An 18,840-nucleotide genomic window follows, 5' to 3' on the forward strand; every position below is an offset into this window, starting at 1 on the left:
TACAGTAATCAAAGCAAAATGCAAAAGACAATTAAATGAACATGAGGTGCTGTGTGTGAAGCTACTCTAACACAGTTGGGGATTTCAGTCTCTAACAGTCGCACACATGGTGCTGCAGCGGTTCGCAAAAAGTGGTTGGATCATCCAGAATGAGATTTTCACTCTGCAGCGGAGTGCGCTCATGTGGTTCGCAGGAGAGCTTCTGTAAAGTTTGGAAGGTAGGAGACGAGATACTGGCAGAAGTAAAGCTGTGAGTACCGGGCGTGAGTCGTGCTTCGGTAGCTCATATGGTAGAGCACTTGCCTGCGAAAGGCAAAGGTCCCGAGTTCGAGTCTCGGTCGGGCACACAGTTTTAATCTGCCAGGAAGTTTCATATGGTTGGATCATGCCACATTCACTATAATTTTATGGGCTCCTTGAAGCAGATATTCAGTACTCAGGACATGAGACCATGAAGCAGGTGCTGAATAATGTTGCCCTGTAGTATGGTAACAATATAGCCTACTAGTTCTCCATAGGCATCACAAGAGCCTGTTATGCTGTTCCCTTTACACACACAAAACTGATTCACCATTGATGTCTTAATTTGTTGTGCATCTATCTTGTAGCACTACATTAATTTATAATAAAGAAATAACTTTAATACAAAATTAACATCAAAGGAACATTAAATTGCTGCACTCATCATGTGCACAGCTCAATGTTGACCTGAGAAGTGCTGAGAGATGGGGCACTTCCTGTAGCATGCTTTAGGGAAAAACCTCTCATGCTGCAGCAAAGAGCTCCATGGCAGAGAAAACTCTGGTTTTATGATGCATACACTTCTTCATGTGTTTTTTGCTGGGTGGTGCATCTTCTGCTACAGTGCAAGATCATTCTGCTAGAGTGGTCAGGTGGCAGGCACAGAAGCATAGTAGTGCATCCCACATAGTACCCCCACTGCAAGAAGGAGAGAGCAGGTTGTAGGATGCAGTGCCTGCCCCTGACATTGATTGGGGGACTGCTGCAGGGAGTAGTGTGGTGTCAGCAGAGCTGGGGATGCTGGTGAAGGTAGATGTGGCAGCAGCCTCTGGGCCACCATGTCACGAGCTCAGTGCATGGGTAACAGACTGCCGCGCCCCCAGCTCAGGTGGAGGGCAGCGATGCACCATGGTCGGTGGGTGAAGTTGGGTGCGCTGTGGTGCAGGAGCTGTGCCTGCCGGAGGGCACAGCATGGGTGCTGGTGCTCAGACAAGTCATGTACAGCTGACTGTGCACAGTGCACCCTTCCCAGGTGATATAAAGCAGGCCATCATGTGCTGGCACTGTAGGCACCCTCCGCTGCCACCTCTTGCTGCTAGACTGAATCACACATTGCAGTGGAGGTATTTTGCCAGCATTGTAGGGCTGGTGACATGTGCCTTGGTGTTGAACGCATAACACTGGCATCTCACGTCTCAGGTAGGGTACCAGAGAACAGGTCCAGTGACAGAGGTGAAGTGGCGGGTGTCATAGGGGGCTCTGCCGGGCAGATACTCATGTGAATTGCAGGGCAGTGTCTGCTCTTGGGTCCCAAGTGCTGGCTGCTGGATTGGCGGCATTGGCCGGGATACCATTTTTGTCACTTAGTGCCACACTGATTTTGATGACTGGTGGCACATAAGGGATGGGAAATTGAGCACATATGCCAGCTTCAATCAATCAGTGCATACTGTGGTGGAAGCACTGTGGAGACTCACAGAAAAAGCCTTCTCCCGACACTGGAGCACAGGGTGCGAGACTGAGTACTGTGGGTGTAGCGCTGACTGGCATCCAGCTAGAGCATGTCATGCATGCAATTGTGTAGGTCTCTATGCATGAAGGAATTGTGCTCGACATGGCGTTGTGGCAGCACCAGCTGCAATTGCACCATGCAGTCATGCAACTGCTGTACAAAGTCCAGGGTGCAGGCACTGGCCGACAGGGTGTGCCAGTGTGGGAATCATGTTCCTCACTGTACACAACAGGTGGATACTGTGGGTTTGCTAGGCATGGAGGGCTAAACAGATAGGTAAGGTATGGGAGCAATGTAACAAAAACAGTTTGATTGCAAAACAGTTCCTTTATTGGAACGTTAACTACCACAGTTAATTGCAGAACACATTTACAGGGTGAGTTACTCCAAAAATGCTGTGAACAAAAACTCTTGGCCTCAGATGTGCACAGTTCATGATGGAGTTTCTTGCCGGTTGATGTGTCATCTGCTACAGCATGAGATTGGCTGCTAGAGCAGACAGATAGTGGGCACAGACACTTAGTACTGTGTTGCCACAATGCTATGTGTTCTTATCAGGCTCCGTCAGTTTTGAGAATTTGTGACTGTTTTCAGTACCTATCATGCACATAGTTTTTGGTATATTAGAATTTCAGACACATTTCTGAACAAAAATACCCTTACAACTTGAGGAAATTCTATGGAGATTTTCTGTCTGTTTTGAATTCATATCCATACTGATCATATACTAGTGCGTGAGTGTATAACAAAATATAGTTAGTATGTTTCTATAAATTAAAATTATAAATTGCTTATTTAATCCAACTGAAAACTTGTAATGTAGTGTGCAGCAGATACTAAGGACAAATCAAGTATTGGTCCATGTGTCCTTTGTCTGTTGATTGTTACATGAGAAACAAGAACAAGAACCTAGGAAGGAAGGGACGAAGGGAGAAAGTACAATATAATTCAGAAAGTGAGAGCTTTGTACTCTTAGATATTGACACTATTTTATGATGAGAGTACTTGCATCTGTTCTGACTTTAATGATATAGTTATTTTTATTTGAGAGCAGTGATGAGTTGCTCTCTGCGGGTGGATGTTTCTGTTTATACAAGTCCAAACTCAGAAGTTGTGACTATCAGAAAGCAGTCATTAACTCTCACATAATGGAGGAGAGCTAACTCTTGATGTTGTTTATATTATGGCTAGCATTCACTCTCTGGAACTAGGAAACTCTCATGTGTATTCTGGGCCTAAATGTGAACTTATTTGCAGTACCAAATGTCATGTGTATGTGTTCCAGCATAACTCTGAAATCCCACAAGAAATTTCAACCAAACTTAGTACACATGTGACTTAATTACAATGGGGTTAGAACACCCATAGTGACCCTATTTGTGGAAGGTGGGATGGGAATGGGGTGACATGAGGGCACAACTGTGGAAAAACTGCCTGACATCAGGTGTGAAGCAGCTGTCCAAGCAGAAAGACATAGAGCTTTGACCTCTAATGTTCACCCATTGTTTGGCCTCTCACCAACACAGTCAAGTTTGGAGACCATAAAAAGTTTTGTAAGAGTCTATGTCAACAACAACAAACAACCCAAAGGCTGTGCAATTGGAAAAAGAATACTCCTCTAGGCTGGAGAAAACCTAAAGAGGAACTACCTCCTGGTCACAATGAGAAATGGTGTACTTGAAAGTACCTCAACAGATTGTGAACTGGCAGTGTGAAGTAAATCTTGAGAAATGGAGATATGTTAGTGGATCCTCAATCTGTGGGTGTGGGGAGGAGCAGACAATGTCTTACCTGTGCAATTGCCATTTGTGCCCATCATCTTGCACTGAAGAAGATCTAATGCTGGCCAACTAATGTCTTGGAAGTAGCCTATTTTTGGGGCAAAAAACAAGTTAATTTAATATTTGTTGGTAGGTGTACCCTTAAATGTATTTATGACTGTCTACTCATTATATATAAAAACAAAGATGAGGTGACTTACCGAACAAAAGCGCTGGCAGGTCGATAGACACACAAACAAACACAAACATACACACAAAATTCAAGCTTTCGCAACAAACTGTTGCCTCATCAGGAAAGAGGGAAGGAGAGGGGAAGACGAAAGGAAGTGGGTTTTAAAGGAGAGGGTAAGGAGTCATTCCAATCCCGGGAGCGGAAAGACTTACACGCACATATCCATCCACACATACAGACACAAGCAGACATATTTAAAGACCAAATATGTCTGCTTGTGTCTGTATGTGTGGATGGATATGTGCGTGTGTGCGAGTGTATACCTGTCCTTTTTTCCCCCTAAGGTAAGTCTTTCCGCTCCCGGGATTGGAATGACTCCTTACCCTCTCCTTTAAAACCCACTTCCTTTCGTCTTCCCCTCTCCTTCCCTCTTTCCTGATGAGGCAACAGTTTGTTGCGAAAGCTTGAATTTTGTGTGTATGTTTGTGTTTGTTTGTGTGTCTATCGACCTGCCAGCGCTTTTGTTCGGTAAGTCACCTCATCTTTGGTTTTATATATAATTTTTCCCACGTGGAATGTTTCCTTCCATTATATTGACTGTCTACTCATGCACAAATACTTACAACTGTATGCTAACTGTAATGTGTAAAAGTGATTTAATGGGTGAAAGTGATTTAATTACTGTCATGTTTTTATCTGTTTCCATGCTTAAATGTGTTAATGTCTATGGTCAACGCACACATATTTATAACTGTTAAGCTTTTTGTTACCTGCCTTGTAATTGATGCTTTTGATATGGATAAAAAGAAAATTTGCTACCTGGAAAAATACACTGTTGAGGTGAAACACCCATAGCATCCTTATGAGAGAAGTGTGGATGTGAAGGGGCAATGCGTAAAAAAAATTGAAAACAACTGTATTAGTGTCAAATCACAAATTTTCATGTTTACTGGTCTGACAGAAACTACTTACCATGCATTTGCAGTAATGTAAGACCAAAACATTATTAAATTTGTAGGTGATTTTTCTGTATACAAGATGCGAAATTTATACCTAGATCTGCCACCTCTTGCAGCAACAATGGCTCTAAGCTGGCTTGGAATTGAGTGAAACTGAGCTTGGATGACAGATACAGATATGTCATTTTACTTCGCCTCTAATCCCAACTCATCATCAGTGTAGCTGGTGAGGGGTGGAATGACTAAACTCTCAACAGCCCATTACCAATGTTTAAATGGGTGTCAGATCTGAAGATTGTGCTGGACAGATCAACACCCTCTAACAAGGTAGGTAAGGACAGCATGACTAGTACATAGTCTTGTAACAATCTGTTGAAAGATGTTATGAAAAGTTTGAAAATAGGACACACCTAGAGGCCTTAACACATCAGAAATCCAACAGCTGCCATCCAAATTACTGGCTACACAAACCAGAGGCGACTGTGTTGTGCATCCAACAGCACCCTATAGCATCATGCCTGTATAATGATAATGAATGCCATCTGGCAACAGTCACGCTCCTTGCATTTCCATGCATGGATATGTCCAACACGATGCTGTACACACAAATGGGACTCATTGAAGTGGCACTGGCCAGCAAAAGCACCACTGCCATAAGCTCATTGATTGCAATAATCAGCTTGCACAGCATTTCACCACCATGGCTGGCCTCAATATGTTGATATGAAGAATCAGTTGGCAACCAGTACTCGCTGCTGAGCCAGAAAAAGGCATTGAACCGGCAACTGTCACACAGTGGGCTGCCACTGTGTGGCCCAGAGAAGCATCACCACTGTCCACTGGTGCAGTAATCATTGTCCATCATTCTACAGGACCACCCACCATACAGACTAGCATCAGCTAGCTCCAATGGCCTGAAGGTCAACTTAGTACACTTCCAGCCAACAACTTCTTTAGTGGCTACTGTTGCCAGGTGCAACCGGGCAGCTGCCAAGACCCATGGTTTGTTCACAAGCTGCCGTTGCTCCTATTACAGGCTACTGTTGCAGAATGCCACCGACACACCCTGAACGCAGTATAGTTGTGCCAGTCTGCAATGCCAGAAACTGACCCAGCTCTGCTACCTATCATGTATGTCTCCCTCACAAGGTCATACAAGTCTTGAAGTGAGCCGAGCCAAGCGAGCTGTAGATGAGAATATGGAAACGCATCACCAACAGTGACAGTGGATTCGACATCAATCCCCCACCTGCTGCATGCGAGCATTGGAGATTTGATATATGCTGAGCCTAAGAAACCAATAAATTTCAATCTGAATGTGGCTCGCATATTTTCTGGTTTCCACTAGCGAGCCTGGGATCATAGGGTTGTACCAATTGCTCTGACAAGTCTGCCCCTGTTATCCTCACTTGTACAGTCAAAATGGCTACACATGTGAAAAGACGGCTTGGTACCAAGCCTGTGCCGAGTGTTATTGGGTGCTCCACTATAGGTGCACCTATCTCTGTTACCACATCAAGGGAATCCACAACAATTATTGCCGTGCTGCCATTCCATAATGCTCCAGATGTTGTTACTCAGTCCGTGTGAATACTTGTCTCACCACAAACCAGCCCATTTCCTGACTCAAACTACATGACATGGCTGCCCAATCCTGCATGAACAAGCAGACAATATGTTTTGTCAGGCACTAGTCATATGAGACCTCTGAAATCCTGTATGATACTGAGTATGGCTCTCTTGAACCCATTGATTCCACATTCAGATGACATTCATGGGATCCCTATTAACATGAGCAGCAGTAATGCCAAACAATAGACTGCAGTCTCAATAGCCATATTATTGCCGTAGTTGAATCCTGATATGCGCTGATAGATGCCCTCCTTCTTACATGATTACTTTCATAAATGCTACTGAAATTTAATACAGCATCAAAGGTTTTTGAGATCTGAGCAGATGAATACCTCAAAATCTACATGTGGCTGAAATGTTTTAATCCTCAAGTGGAATAAGTATTGATCATGACTACCACCAAAACATAGGCTGCTTATATACTGACAGTGTAGGGTAGGTGGGGTAAAGCTCCACAATTTTCAGTTTTTCTAATATTGTGGTCAATGAGACGTCTTTGCCCTATTCGAGATAAAAATTGATGACTCCATAGTAAAAAGATATGAAATAACCCTTTGCAACATTGTTGTATTGTATCCAAGTCAGCCAAAACAGCACTGAACTGAAATGACCCGTAAATTTGAACAGAATGCTTAAAAATACTTGTACAAAAATAATACCTGCTTCTCTGCATACTGGTAATTTTTGCTTTGTTAGGTTCTCTAATTCTTCCTTGAAGTCCTGGGCTCTTGTTCTTCTTCTTCGCATACATCTTCGAAAAACGGCAAATTCTTATCTATATCTTAGCTACTGTCATGAGGTGAGAAGTCTGAATCTGAAGAATAATCAACTGGCTGTTTCATCTGTTTTCTTCCAATTTTTGGCACTGATCTAATGAAATCTAGCTTATGTCGATTTTATGTAGCACTCTGTTTTCTTTCTCTGGCACGTATTTCCTTCTCCCCATCACAACACCCCCTCAAATTTGGTGGTAAGATGGCCCAGTGGACAGCCTGTCAAAAACTGAACACAGATCAAGCATGAAAACAGGAAGAAGGTGTGAATAAACTGCGAAAAAAGAAGCAAAATAGGAACAGTGAACGGTCCAAGCTCAAGATGTGCAACATTGAGCAAACTGGAAGAGGCATAGTGTTGTAGTTATGTAGTCACAGTGTTGGACTGCAGAGCGAGTGATCCATGTTCAGATCTCCCTCGTGCCGTTTTATTTTATTTTACTTTATAAAATTATGAACTGTCTGTCCAGTCACTGACGTGCAGGTCAAATTTGTGTCGGTGTCATGGTGTAAGGAAGGTAGCTGTAAAGATAGCTGATTCCCCACAACTACTCTATTAGCACCCAAAAGGAACTGGCCCTCGAATGGGAACCGCAAACATGTGATGACAAGGCAACACGTCAATGGAATCCTTCACCGGAAAACGCGTCTGATGTGTTATAAACGACGTTAGTGATGGTATGTGTGTCATATGATAGGAATCTCTTATCGACGCATCTAACTTGTATGCCTGCTGAGTGAGTGAGGTATGCCTCCCTTCCTGATTTAGATGTTCCTATGAATGTCAAAATGATAACTCCTAAAGAAATTGTAAAAATATAAGAGTTTGGTACATAAGCTGGAATAAATGAACACAACAATTTCAGTCACACAATTTCCCTTGTGCTATAACGAAAAACATACATTTTTAGTGTTTTTGAATTTTTGACTCTTGGATTCCTTTGTTGTAACATAATCCACATCCATTCATTTGTTGTTTTCATTTCTGTGAGAGGTCTATGCGGCATCTCACCTGCTCTCACTATGTTGTTGTTGTTGTTGTTGTGGTCTTCAGTCCTGAGACTGGTTTGATGCAGCTCTCCATGCTACTCTATCCTGTGCAAGCTTCTTCACCTCCCAGTACCTACTGCAGCCTACATCCTTCTGAATCTGCTTAGTGTATTCATCTCTTGGTCTCCCTCTATGATTTTTACCCTCCACGCTGACCTCCAATACTAAATTGGTGATCCCTCAATGTCTCAGAACATGTCCTACCAACCGATCCCTTCTTCTAGTCAAGCTGTGCCACAAGCTCCTCTTCTCCCCAATTCTATTCAATACCTCCTGATTGGTTATGTGATCTATCCATCTAATCTTCAACATTCTTCTGTAGCACCACATTTCGAAAGCTTCAATTCTCTTCTTGTCTAAACTATTTATCGTCCACGTTTCACTTCCATACATGGCTACACTCCATACAAATACTTTCAGAAACAACTTCCTGACATTTAAATCTATACTCAATGTTAACAAATTTTTCTCCTTCAGAAACGCTTTCCTTGCCATTGCCAGTCTACATTTTATATCCTCTCTACTTTGGCCGTCATCAGTTATTTTGCTCCCCAAATAGCATAACTCCTTTACTACTTTAAGTGTCTCATTTCCTAATCTAATTCCCGCAGCATCACCTGACTTAATTTGACTACATTCCATTATCCTCGTTTTGCTTTTGTTGATGTTCATCTTATACCCTCCTTTCAAGACACTGTCCATTCCGTTCAACTGCTCTTCCAAGTCCTTTGCTGTCTCTGACAGAATTACAATGTCATCAGCGATCCTCAAAGTTTTTATTTCTTCTCCGTGGATTTTAATACCTACTCTGAACTTTTCTTTTGTTTGCTTTATTGCTTGCTCAATATACAGATTGAATAACATCGCGGAGAGGCTACAACACTATCTCACTCCCTTCCCAAACACTGCTTCCCTTTCATGTCCCTCGACTCTTATAACACCCATCTGCTTTCTGTACAAATTGTAAACAGCCTTTCACTCCCTGTATTGTACACCTGCCACCTTCAGAATTTGAAAGAGAGTATTCCAGTCAACAATGTCAAAAGCTTTCTCTAAGTCTACAAATGATAGAAACATAGGTTTGTCTTTCCTTAAGTTTTCTTCTAAAATAAGTCGTAGGGTCAGTATTGCCTCACGTGTTCCAACATTTCTACGGAATCGAAACTGATCGTCCCCGAGGTCAGGTTCTACCAGTTTTTCCATTCGTCTGAAAAGAATTCGCGTTAGTATTTTGCAGCTGTGACTTATTAAACTGATAGTTCAGTAATTTTCACATATGTCAACACCTGCTTTCTTTGGGATTGGAATTATTATATTTTTCTTGAAGTCTGAGGGTATTTCGCCTGTCTCATACATCTTGCTCACCAGAGGGTGGAGTTTTGTCAGGACTGGCTCTCCCAAGGCTGTCAGTAGTTCTAATGGAATGTTGTCTACTCCGGGGGCCTTGTTTCGACTCAGGTCTTTCAGTGCTCTGTCAAACTCTTCACACAGTATGATATCTCCCATTTCATCTTCATCTACATCCTCTTCCATTTTCATAATACTGTCCTCAAGTACACCACCCTTGTATAGACCCTCAATATACTCCTTCCACCTTTCTGCTTTCCCTTCTTTGCTTAGACCTGGGTTTCCATGAAAGCTCTTGATATTCATGCAAGTGGTTTTCCTTTCTCCAAAGGTCTCCTTAATTTTCCTGTAGGCAGTATCTATCTTACCCCTAGTGAGATAAGCCTCTACATTCTTACATTTGTCCTCTAGCCATCCCTGCTTAGCCATTTTGCACTTCCTGTCGATATCATTTTTGAGACCTTTGTATTCCTTTTTGCCTGCTTCATTTACTGCATTTTTACATTTTCTCCTTTCATCAATTAAATTCAATATTTCTTCTGTTACCCAAGGATTTCTATTAGCCCTCGTCTTTTTACCTACTTGATCCTCTGCTGCCTTCACTATTTCATCCCTCAAAGCTACCCATTCTTCTTCTACTGTATTTCTTTCCCCCATTCCTGTCAATTGTTCCCTTGTGCTCTCCCTGAAACTCCGTACAACCTCTGGTTCTTTCAGTTTATCCAGGTCCCATCTCCTTAAATTCCCACCTTTTTGCAGTTTCTTCAGTTTTAATCTACAGTTCATAACCAATAGATTGTGGTCAGAGTCCACATCTGCCCCTGGAAATGTCTTACAATTTAAAACCTGGTTCCCCAATCTCTGTCATCTATCTGATACCTTTTAGTATCTCCAGGGTTCTTCCATGTATACAACCTTCTTTCATGATTCTTAAACCAAGTGTTAGTTATGATTATGTTGTGCTCTGTGCAAAATTCTACAAGGCAGCTTCCTCTTTCATTTCTTAGCCCCAATCCATATTCACCTACTATGTTTCCTTCTCTCCCTTTTCCTATTCTTGAATTCCAGTCACCCATGACTATTAAATTTTCGTCTCCCTTCACTATCTGAATAATTTCTTTTATCTCATCATACATTTCATCAATTTCTTCGTCATCTTAGAGCCGGTTGGCATATAAACTTGTACTACTCTCACTATACATCACGTTTACTTGAAATAGTAATACATTCTTAACATAGGACTCATATTCTATAACCAATCTACATAACGAAAACTGCCAACAATATAAAAAGAGAATAAACATATTACTGAATGGACAGACAGTTCATAATTATGTGAAAAAAAATGGGGAGGGGGTGAGGTAGGGGCCCGCGAGGGAGATTTGAACACGGATCCTCTGCTTTGTAGTCGAACATCGTGTTCACATTACCACGACGCCTATTGTTGGAGCTGTGGCGATTTACCCAGATACACCCGCGGGTATTTGCCCCATTTCTCCTTTTTCCGACAAATCCGACGTTATAGAATCTAGGGGCCAATTAGAACAATTAAGCGAAAGTCAGATTTAAATGCAGTAGTGCTAATGAATAATACGTTGATTGTTCTTTTCAAGCCCTTCATTACACAGTGTTCAAGTAAAACATATCAAAAGTTACATTTAAGTAGTAAAAAACAAACTTCATTATCTTTTCACTTCTCGAGCGAACTGCCGGGACGAACTTTCGTGGAACAATAAGTTACAAGATAGACCTGCCGCCTGGTGATCAGCTGCTGATCACCAGGCAGCAGGTTTATCCCCCAGGTGCAGGATTTTACCCCTCGCGAGAATTGACCCCCATCTGCTCTACAAGAAATCTTGTTTAGGACTATGTATGCAACCGTTTTCTCCGAATTTTTAAGTGTATCATCGTTGGGAGGAATCAAGTAGATACAACCGATATCTCAGCCTATTTACTGTTACTGTACTAAAGATCACCTTACAAAGAAGTTGGCGACATTCGATGCATAACTTTACTCCATGCTGAAAGCACGTGGGCAGGGGTAATTCACGGTAATGGGAAGGATGACTGAGCAGGGTGAGGAATACATTGTGATGTAATCTGTCATTCCGCTGTGCACACCATTACTTCACAGCTACGGAAAAAGAAAAAATAATTTATGCTCACCTTCTGAAAATATTATTACCTAGTCAGGTACTTTATATTTCAAAATTTTGGAAAATTTTTTTTTTTGTTTCTAATGAATGAGTCCTACAAATGCTTTAAATTTTCAGTTAAACTTAACCCAAAATGTAAGTCTTAGTAGTAGGCATGTCTTACATCAATGAATGTCAGATTCAATGTTTTCAGATTGAGGACCCTACGTACACATCAATATGTCTTTAAACACTATGTTGTGACTAAAATTCAACAACAATTAGACCTACTAACGAAATTTGTATCAAAATTTTCTGTGGTGGTCATAAAGTTCCCTCCCTCCCCTTCCACCTTGGTAGTACACGTTATAGAAAATGCATTGGTATTGCTGAGAGTGTGCTGAAAGATATTTCACGTTCTGTACCTTATCCGCACATCAGTACCGCTTTAACAAGCATGTTCTTAATATAAATTAACAACTATTAACAAATTTTGTTTCTTTTAAATTTATAGAGGGTGGACACAAATTATCTCGCTCTTGGTTATACTCGTTAGTAAAAGTTCGTTAGTATTGCAAGGATTAACCATTCCAGGCACTGGGAAACAGTGACGAAAAGTAACGGTACGGCATACATCCAACATCCCGTGATCGGATGAGTAAGCAATGTGCGCATCAGCTTTATGATGACTTGAGACACGTTTTCAGTGCGCCATATTTTTTCTTTAATTCCGTTTATACGCGGAAAACGGAGTTGCAGATTGCCTGATAATTATAATAACCTACCCTCTGCTTCAAAACAGTATGACTCGTGTAGAGACTAGTTCAAAGTTTTGCTTGTACCCGAACCCCTTTTCAAATGTTTAGGGAGGAAATACATTAGAGGGGCTCCTGGTTTGTCTTTTTTTGTAGGCGATCACCAGTCACATCCTTCTGAAATATTATGTGTTACGACTGTTACTTTCCTTTTCGCAGTTTTACGGAAGGACAGGACTGAGAGCTTTTTGTAAGCATCTGTATGATTACAGCTCTTCCCATTTGTGTCTCTACGGCAAGCGACTTTAACCGACTTATCACTATTTATTGTTTGTATCAGTGAGGATCACGAGAACAAACGTGATTACCTGCGTCAGCACAAAGCAGAAGTATTTCTTTCTTTAAAGGCATTGCAATTACTGATGTCAAATGAAGAAAGCGTCGAAGTGTGAAACCTTGGAATTTATTGAATACGCTGCACAACTTCGACAGGGCAAGATGCTTGACAGTTTTATTGGAAAATTTTGAACAAGTCACGCACGAAAATGTTCTCAGAATATAGATAGCTCATCCTCAAAACAGTAGTGTAAGCCATCCCCACGCGAAAATGTATTTCGTAACACGAGAGACGTCTGAATGTTCACATATTTGTAAGAGGGGCCATTTGGTAACGCAAAGAAACAAAATATTACTATAACAGGACCAAAAAGCACACCGAAGATCATGATACACTACTGGCCATTAAAATTGTTACACCAAGAAGAAATGCAGATGATAAACAGGTATTCATTGGACAAATATATTATACTAGAACTGACATGTGATTACATTTTCACGCAATTTGGGTGCAAAGATCCTGAGAAATCAGCACCCAGAACAACCACCTCTGGCCGTAATAACGGACTTGATGCGCCTGGGAATTGCGTCAAACAGAGCTTGGATGGCGTGTACAGGTACAGCTGCCCATGCGGCTGCAACACGATACCACAGTTCATCAAGAGTAGTGACTGGCGTATTGTGACGAGCCAGTTGCTCGGCCACCATTGACCAGACGTTTTCATTTGGTGAGAGATCTGGAGAATGTGCTGGCCAGGGCAACAGTCGAACATTTTCTGTATCCAGAAAGGCCCGTACAGGACCTTCAACATGCGGTTGTGCATTATGCTGCTGAAATGTAGCGTTTCGCAGGGATCGAATGAAGTGTAGAGCCACGGGTCGTAACACATCTGAAATGTAACGTCCACTGTTAAAAGTGCCATAAATGCGAACAAGAGGTGACCAAGATGTGTAACCGAGACGTGTAACTAATGGCACCCCATACCAACACGCCAGGTGATACGCCAGTATGGCGATGACGAATACACGCTTCCAATGTGCATTCACCACGATGTCGCCAAACACGGATGCGACCATCATGATGCTGTAAACAGAACCTGGATTGAAATGAAACTTCCTGTGCCGGACCGAGACCTGGATTCATCCGAATAAATTGGATCACCAATCACAGCTATCAACTATAAATTTTCACCAATCACCAGAATTTTTATCTCCACCAAGTTGTATCTCAGTCCTAGGTAATTCCATTGATGAATTAAAGTCACCCAACCCAGTTGACATAATCTGCCTCTCTGAACACCATGTGACCACTGGTATAGGAACTAGGCCTAAGCACAATGAGAAACTCAGACAGGAGAGTACTGCAAATGTTAGAATAAGGAAAGGTTCTCATAAAAGTATAATTAAAAATAATGTAAGTATATTTCATCAAAATATTGGGAGTTTAAAGAATAAAGTAGATGAGCTTCTGGTTTGTTTAGAAGATTTAGAAGCTGAGAATGAAATAGATATACTATGCCTGTCTGAGCATCACATTGTTACTGATATGGATAAGGTAAATGTAAGTGGTTATAAGCTCTCTGCACATGTAATGAGAGAAAATATGGAGAAAGGAGGAGTTGCCATATATGTCAAAAGTTATCATTGTGCAAAAAGTATAGAAACAAAAATGTTTTGTGTAGAGAAACATATAGAAGCATGTGCCTGTGAGCTTAAATTAAATAAAGGCACATTTATAATTGTAACTGTATATAGGTCCCCATCAGGAAATTTTCATCTATTTCTGAAAAAATTGGACTCCTTGTTGTGCTATCTGTCAGACAGGGGGAAGCAAATTATTATTTGTGGGGACTTCAATGTAGATTCTCTGAAAGAGGGTAATAGGAAAAATGACCTTGAAGTATTACTCGGTTCTTTCAATTTGACACCCGTTATTGATTTTCCTACTCGGGTGGTAAAGGATAGCAGCTCACTGATAGATAACTTCTTTATAGACCAAGATAAGTTTAACCAGATAAATGCTCAGCCTGTTGAGAATGGTCTTTCTGATCATGGTGCACAGCTAGTTACAATATATGACATAGCTCCATTCAGCAATACTAAACAGTCCTCCAAAGTAGTACGTTCAGTCAACGATTTAACAATTGCAAATTTCAGGGAAAGCCTACAGCAGTTAGACTGGGATGAGGTGTACCGTGAACCTGATGCCAATTTAAAATATAGTTTATTTCATGACATTTTTGTAAATGCATTTGAAAACTGCTTCCCCAAGAAAATAGTTAAATATACTCGTAAGAAACCTTGTAACAAACCATGGCTTACTAAGGGTATAAAAATATCTTGTAACCAGAAAAGGGAAATGTATCTGACAGCAAGAAAGAGTAGTGACCCAGAAACTATCAAAAATTATAAAAACTACTGTGTTATATTAAGAAAAGTTATTAAAAAATCCAGGAGTATGTGTATCATGTCTGAAATCAGCAACTCTGATAATAAAATTAAAACAATCTGGAATATTATTAAAAGAGAAACAGGTCAACCAAGAGCAGAGGAAGACAGTATTACCATCAAATTGAATGAAAACTTTACGAACAAAAAGTCAGAAGTTGAAAATATTTTTAATAATCATTTTCTAAATGTTGTGGATATAGTAGGATCCAGGTGTTCATTAGAAGATGCTAGGCTGTTAATGGAAGAGGCCATACCTATGCAATTTGATACAATTGAAATCTCACCCACTTCTCCCTCTGAAATTAGGAAAATAATAAACTTGCTTAAAAGCAAAAACTCACATGGAATTGATGGCATTTCCAGCAAAATACTAAAAGCTTGTTCTCAACAGATAAGTAAGATTCTCAGCCACCTGTGTAATAGCTCTCTGGAACAGGGCATCTTCCCTGATAGACTGAAATATGCTATTGTTATACCTTTGCATAAAAAGGGGGATAGATCTGATGTCAACAATTACCGTCCAATCTCCCTTCTAACAGCTTTATCCAAAATTTTTGAGAAAGTAATGTATTCAAGAGTAGCTTCACATATCTGTAAAAATGAAGTACTAACAAAATGTCAGTTTGGTTTCCAGAAAGGTTTTTCAACAGAAAATGCCATATATGCTTTCACCAGTCAAATTTTGAATGATCTGAATAACCGAACACCTCCCATTGGGATTTTTTGTGATCTCTCAAAGGCTTTTGATTGTGTAAATCATGAAATTCTGCTAGACAAGCTCAAGTATTGTGGCATGAGTGGGACAGTGCACAAATGGTTTAATTCGTACCTAACTGGAAGAGTGCAGAAAGTTGAAATAAGTAGTTCTCGTAACATGCAAAGATCAGCACATTCCTCAAACTGGGGAACTATCAAGAATGGGGTTCCACAAGGGTCAGTCTTGGGTCCTTTGTTGTTCTTATTATATATTAATGACTTGCCATTCTATATTCATGAAAAGGCAAAGTTAGTTCTCTTTGCTGATGATACAAGTATAGTAATCACACCTGAGAAACAAGAATTAAGTGATGAAATTGTCAATACTGTCTTTCAGAAAATTACTAAGTGGTTCCTTGTAAACGGACTCTCACTGAGTTTTGATAAGACACAGTACATACAGTTCCGTACAGTGAATGGTATGACGCCATTAATAAATATAGACCTTAATCAGAAGCATATAGCTAAGGTAGAATATTCCAAATTTTTAGGTATGTCCATTGATGAGAGATTAAATTGGAAGAAACACATTGATGATCTGCTGAAACGTTTGAGTTCAGCTACTTATGCAATAAGGGTCATTGCAAATTTTGGTGATAAACATCTTAGTAAATTAGCTTACTACGCCTATTTTCACTCATTGCTTTCATATGGCATCATATTTTGGGGTAATTCATCACTGAGGAATAAAGTATTTATTGCACAGAAGCGTGTAATCAGAATAATAGCAGAAGTCCACCCAAGATCATCCTGCAGACATTTATTTAAGGATCTAGGGATATTCACAGTAGCTTCTCAGTATATATACTCTCTTATGAAATTTGTTATTAACAACCAAACCCAATTCAAAAGTAATAGCAGTGTGCATAACTACAATACTAGGAGAAAGGACGATCTTCACTATTCAAGATTAAATCTAACTTTGGCACAGAAAGGGGTGAATTATACTGGCACCAAAGTCTTTGGTCACTTATCAAACAGTATCAAAAGTCTGACAGATAACCAACAAGTATTTAAGAAGAAATTAAAAGAATTTCTGAATGACAACTCCTTCTACTCCATACAGGAATTTTTAGATATAAATTAAGAAAAAAAAATAAAAAAAAAAAAAAATAAAAATAAAAAAACACTAAAAAAATAAAGTTGTTATATTAACTTAAGTATGTTGTTAAATTAACCTAATTATGTCATGTATTGGAAAATTCGACTCGTTCCACATCATTACGAAATATCGTATTCATGATCCATGGAACTAGTATTAATCTAATCTAATCTAATCTAATCTAATCTGCCTTTCGTGCACCCAGGTTCGTCGTTGAGTACACCATCGCAGGCGCTCCTGTCTGTGATGCTGCGTCAAGGGTAACCGCAGCTGCTGCAAACGTCGTCGAACTGTTCGTGCAGATGAGTGTTGTCTTGCAAACGTCCCCATCTGTTGACTCAGGGATCGAGACGTGGCTGCACGATCCGTTACAGCCATGCAGATGAGATGCCTGTCTTCTCGACTGCTAGTGATACGAGGCCGTTGGGATCCAGCACGGCGTTCCGTATTACCCTCCTAAACTCACTGATTCCATTTTCTGCTAACAGTCATTGGATCTCGACCAACGCGAGCAGCAATCGCGGTAGGCTACAATCCGACCTTTATCAAAGTCGGAAACGTGATGGTACGCATTTCTCCTCCTTACACGAGGCATCACAACAACGTTTCACCATGCAACGCCGGTCAACAGCTGTTTGTGTGTGAGAAATCGGTTGGAAAGTTTTCCTCATGTCAGCCGACCTTGTGTGAATGTTCTGAAAAGCTAATCATTTGCATATCACAGCATCACCTGCCTGTCGGTTAAATTTCGCGTCTGTAGCACGTCATCTTCGTGGTGTAGCAATTTTAATGACCAGTAGTGTATACAGTATTTTCAACGTCTTAGTCTGTTCTTCTTTAATCAATATAAACTCAACCTGAGAAGGATAGTTGATTTTGTAGGTCTGAATGTTCACCTATTTGTAAGAGGGGGCATTTGGTAACGCAAAGAAACCGGTACACCTGCCTGATACCGTGTAGGGCCCCGGGATCACACAGTACTGCCGCAACACATCGTGGCATTGACTCGGCTGATGTCTGAAGTAGTGCTGGAGGGAATTAACACCATGAATCCTGCATGGCTGTCCATAAATCCGTAAGAGTACGAGCGGGTGGAGATCTCTTCTGAACAGGACGTTCAAAGGCGTCACAGATATCCTCAATAATGTTCATGTCTGGGGATCCTGGTGGCCAGCGGAAGTGTTTGAACTCAGGAGTGTGTTCCTGGAGCAACTCTGTAGCAATTCTGGATGTGTGGGGCGGCTTATTGTCCTGCTGGAAGCGTCCAAGTCCGTCGGAATGCACAATGGACCTGAATGGATGCAGGTGATCAGACAGGATGCTTACGTACATGTCACCTGTCAGTCGCATCTAGACATATCAGGGGTCCCATATCACTCCGACTGCACACGCCGCACACCATTACAGAGCCTCCACCAGCTTGAACAGTCCCCTGCTGTCATGCAGAGTCCGTGGATTCATGAGTTTGGCTCCATACTCGTACCGCTCGATACAATCTGAAACGATGCTCGTCCGACCAGGCAACATGTCTCCAGTCATCAACAGCCCAATGTCAGTGTTGACGGCGAGGGGTAAAGCTTTGTGTCGTGCAGTCATCAAGGGTACACGAGTGGGCCTTGGGCTCCGAAAGACTATATCAATGATGTTTCGTTGAATGGTTTGCAAGCACTTGTTGATGACCCAGCATTGAAATCTGCAGCAATTTGCGGGTTACACTTCTGTCACGTTGAACGATTCCCTTCAGTCGTCGTTGATCCCGTTCTTGTAGGGTCTTTTCCGATGTTGGAGATTTGTTGTTTTACCGGATTCCTGATATTCACATTATACTCGGGAAATGG

The sequence above is a fragment of the Schistocerca serialis genome, chromosome 2, assembly GCF_023864345.2.
Source record: "Schistocerca serialis cubense isolate TAMUIC-IGC-003099 chromosome 2, iqSchSeri2.2, whole genome shotgun sequence".
NCBI lineage: Eukaryota > Metazoa > Arthropoda > Insecta > Orthoptera > Acrididae > Schistocerca > Schistocerca serialis.